The sequence below is a fragment of the Microcebus murinus genome, chromosome 7, assembly GCF_040939455.1.
Source record: "Microcebus murinus isolate Inina chromosome 7, M.murinus_Inina_mat1.0, whole genome shotgun sequence".
In the NCBI taxonomy this organism is placed as follows: Eukaryota; Metazoa; Chordata; class Mammalia; order Primates; family Cheirogaleidae; genus Microcebus; species Microcebus murinus.
Window position 1 is genome coordinate 88,726,623 of NC_134110.1, and position 4,755 is coordinate 88,731,377.

Sequence of the window (4,755 nt, forward strand, 5' to 3'; positions counted from 1 at the left end):
TATTACTCTATGACAGTATATCCTAGCACAACCAGTTAAGGACTATTAAGTACAGGAGATGGTGCTGGTGAGCCTAAGTGACCCCTAGAGCAGTGATCTCCAACCATTTGTCACCAGGAACTGTTTTCATGGAAGACAATTTTTCCATGGACTGGGGGTAGAGGGTGGTTTGGGGATGATTCAAGCGCATTACATTTATTTATTTATTTTTAGCAAAATTATTTCCTTTTATTCTGTGGATCTTCACTGAAGTAAATAGAAATGTGCATGATTTATATTAATTTATACATGATGATGAGAATTAAGGCTTCTGGAGAAACTTCCATTATATATTTCAGAAGATCTTCAGGGAAGGCGCTGACTTCTTTTGACTAACTCCCAGTGGGCCTGAAGAGATACTGGCCAGACTTTCAAAGTAGCTCCTTGAAGATAGATTGATCTGTGTAGAACAGTCCATTCACCTGCTCAGTTTCAGGGTCCAAATCATTATCATAAAAGCAGGGCCAGGTAGGGAGTCCAGGCATTGTGCTCATCGTTCCTACTAAGGGGTACAGAAAACCAGCCCCAACACTGGCGCGGATGTCACAAACAGGCAGAACGAAGCGTGTAGGCACGCCTTTTTGCTCTGGGTTGTGAGACAAGGACAAGTGTGTCTTGGCCATGCAGATGGGTAGACTCCCAAAGCCCTGCTTCATGTAGACTTCGGCTTTGTGCTGAGCTTCAGGGAGCAATTCAATGTCATCTGCCCTATAGATCTTCTGTGCAATGATCCTGATTTTACCCTCAACTGGGAGCTGGAGGTCATAAAGGAGTCGGAAGCTGCTGGGTGCCTGCGGGGCTCTCTGGACTGCCTGCGCCAGGGCTAAGGCACCCTTGCCCCCTTCTGCCCAGCGAGTGCACTTCGCAGCATCAAAAGCTCCATGCTCTCGGGCAAGGCGGGTGACGAGGTCCAGCTCAGCCTCTGTATCCGTCTTGAACGCATTCACAGCCACTACAACTGGAACTCCAAACATCCTGGCATTTTCAATTTGTTTCTTCAAGTTACTGAAGACTTTTTCAACCAGCTCCAGATTCTCCTCTCTGTAAGCCTTGGGAAGAGGCAGTCCAGCGGTGACCGTGGGGCCGCCCCCGTGCATTTTAAGAGCCCTGACAGTAGCAACGAGCACCACCACGTGAGGGCGGAGGCCAGAGTACCGGCATTTGATGTTAAGAAACTTTTCCATTCCAATGTCTGCTCTGAATCTGGCTTCGGTCACTACAAACCCTTCTGGGCCGATAAGCTTAAGTGCGACCTGGTCTGTGATGACAGACGAATTCCCGTGTGCAATGTTGGCGAACGGGCCGGCGTGGACAAACCACCGGAGTGCTCTCTAACATCTGCATGAGGTTAGGCTTGATCGCGTCCTTCATAAGCACTGTCAACGCGCCACCCACCCCCAGGTCTTTGGCACTGATGGGCTCCCCTTTCTTGCTGGAGGCCACCACCCTTTTGCCCAGTCTCTCTCTCATGTCTTCCAGAGAACTGGTGAGGGCCAGGACAGCCATGATTTCACTGTCACTGAGATATCAAACTGGGTCGTCCATGTGTGCCCTTTCTCCATTGGAGCCTGTCCAATTGTGATCTTCTGCAGGAATCTATCATTGGTATCCAACACTCTTTGCCAAGTTATGGTTTCTGGATCAATATCCAGTCTTGCAAATCTGTGTATCTCTTCGTCTGTCAGTGTGGTAGGGTCAGTCGTTTCAATGCCTGGTCTCCTTAACCTTTGGATTTGGATGTCAGAGAACTTTCTCACTCCATTTACTGAGGGCACCAAACGATTAAAGAGAGCCTTGTCTGTCTGGGTCAGTTCATGCAATATCCGGGCATCAATGGCCGCAGCAACCAGGTTATTAGCTGCAGTGATGGCATGGATGTCACCAGTGAGGTGGAGATTAAACTCTTCCATAGGAATGACCTGGGAGTAGCCACCTCCTGCAGCACCACCTTTTATTCCAAAGGTGGGGCCCTGGGAAGGCTGTCACACACATGCAAAGATGTTCTGGTAAAGATGGGCACCCAGGGCTTGCACCAGCCCGATTGTGGCGGTACTCTTCCCTTCTCCCAGGGCGTTGGAGTTATTCCAGTCACCACCATGTATTTCCCGTCAGGCTGGTGTTTCAGGCGCTCCAGTGCTGACAGCAGGACTTTGGCCTTTGTCTCACCATACAATTCCACCTCTTCAGAGAACAGGCCAATTTCTCGAGCCAGTGTACCAATGGGCTTTGGTTTGCAAGATCGTGATATAGCAATGTCACTTGGAACAGGTGTCTTCAGGTTAAGGTTGTTATACTGAATACTCCACTTTCCTGGCTTGTATTTCTCCAGGAAACCCCTTGCACTCTCTACCGTGCTCTGCATCAGCATGGCCACCGTCATGGGCCCGACGCCTCCAGGAACAGGAGTGATGAAGCCCGCCCGCTCTTTGGCCTCGTTGTATGCCACACCACCCACAGTCCTTCTCCCATTTGATTTTGTGTCATCTGGGACATAATTGATCCCACAGTCGATGACTATTGCCCCCCAGGTTTGATCCACTCTCCTTTCACCATTTCAGGCTGACCAGTTGCAACCACCAGGATGTTACCTTTATTTACCTCCTGGCCAAGACTGGCAGTCTTGGAGTGGCAGGTGGTCACTGTGGCATTGTTCCACAGAAGCAAGTCATGCATTGGGGCTCCTACTATTTTACTGCACCCGACCACCACGTCGCGCTTTCTGGTGATCTGCACCCCTGTCTCTTTGATGAGTTCCAAGCATCCTTTAGGCATACAAGGGATGAAACAGTCATTTAGGTCACCTCTAGCGAGTTTCCCAGCACTGATACTAATCAATCCATCCACATCCTTTTCGGGTGCGGTAGCATTGATCACTGCTTCAGTGTTAATAGCATTTTCTGAATCTAAAGGCAGCTGCAGTATGAATCCATGTACAGTAGAGTCTTCATTCAAAGATCTAATGTACTTTAACACCTCAGATTCTGTGGCTGTTCTTGGTAATTTAATGTGAGTGGCTTTGATCCCAACCTCTTCAGCAGCCTTCAGCTTTACATTTATATAAAGATTTTGGAATCATCTCTGTCGCCAACCTGTAAAATTTCCAGGCCTGGTGTGAAACCAGGTACTTGCTCCTTCATCTGAGTGACTTCATTCTTCAGTCTCTCCCTTAGTTGCTCATAGGCCTCCTCCCCCATCAGGATTTTTGCTGGTGCCATGACCACAGTTGCTGGCTGCCAGATCTGGACTCTGCCACACTCCAGTTGCAATATCAAGCGCATTACATTTATTGTGCACTTGAAACAGATATTTTAGGCCACTGTCACTCTGTCTCTTCTCTAAAGGCAAATTTGACATCACTTGTGATCCACGGTAGCCTGCTGCCTTGGGCTCAGGCATCTAGTCACTGGTTTGTGTCACCAACTTTGAAGAAAGGGTCCTGGGTAAAATGAAACTTAATCACAGTCCTTTCCCTTCTCCCCTCTGGTTGAGGAATAAAGTGACAGTGGGTTAAAGTCACCCCAAAAGATGCTTGAAATGTATCCCAGAAGCTCTTGGGATACATTGCCTCTCACTTGTCTTGCTTTATTTATGGTGTCAGATGTGAAAACGCTGTGTAATGGCTTTTCATCATCTTCTCTTACTCAGAATGGCATAGAACATGTATTTTTGGATTTTAGTTTTAAAGTTTAAGTTCAAAGTCATAAATATTTATTTTTTTAACTTACACAATAATTACTACCCTGGTAATAATCATCTAGTTTTCTAGTTCTACCTCACAGTTTTTATTTTATCTGCAAAGGGGTGGTCAGGAAATTAGTTCAGAATTACACACACCACTCATCTTTTGTTTGCTTATTTATTTATTTTTCTGTATTTATTACAAACAGAAGGGAAAGGGTCTCAGTCCTTCCTGGCAGCTGCTTTCCTCATGGTGGCCAGGACGTTGCTCAGCTTCTCTGGCTCCCTCTTGGCACAGATGTGTGTCCCCATGCCTTTCTTGATGAACTAGATGGCCCTTTTGTCCTTGGAGACCTTGAGCAACTCCATGGCGCACTGCTCAACCAGGGCAAAGCCACACACCTCTTGGATCATGTCTCACATGGATTTATTGTGTTTGGTGAAGCACCTTCAGGGTGGCTGTGCCTGGACTCACTCAGGTTCTTGGTCACCTTGTTGAGAGGCCCACAACCACCGGGCAGTGCACGGCCACGACTGCTGCTCTCCAATGGCTGCGGCGGCAGAAGCCATTCCTTGTTTAGATCTGACTCTGAGACAGCATGACAAACACTTTTACTTTGCTTATTTTTAAAGAATACTTTCATTATGTGGACAAAAATGTGTGCAATTTAAATATAAATCCCTACATCATTTAGATCGTATGCTTTCCACTTCTTAGAGAGTGCCTGATGCAACACATGAAGCTCATGTTTGGATCATCAATCTGCCAAATACACACTGGGATTCCTAAACCCATATTCCCACAAAAGACTGGGCTCTACCAAGGTTAACGTCGCATTGGAAACCTAAAGTTTACTAATGTATCTCCAAGGGCCACAGTCAAATAGAACTGGGCAGGAAAAGAAATCCAAGACATGAATATTTACATATCTTTACTGTGAAGAGCATTGTACCCGTTAGCTGCATGGAAAAAATAAGCATTTTCATACTTAATGGAGAAATAAATCTTCATTGATCCCTGCCTATAAGCTAAAAAAA

At 46.6% G+C, this 4,755-nt stretch overlaps 1 pseudogene; it reads right to left on the bottom strand.

The window, feature by feature from the left end:
• Window positions 1-249: 249 nt before the first annotated feature.
• On the bottom strand, window positions 250-3,821 carry LOC105857507 (C-1-tetrahydrofolate synthase, cytoplasmic-like; annotated as a pseudogene).
• Between the last annotated feature and the right edge of the window lie 934 nt (window positions 3,822-4,755).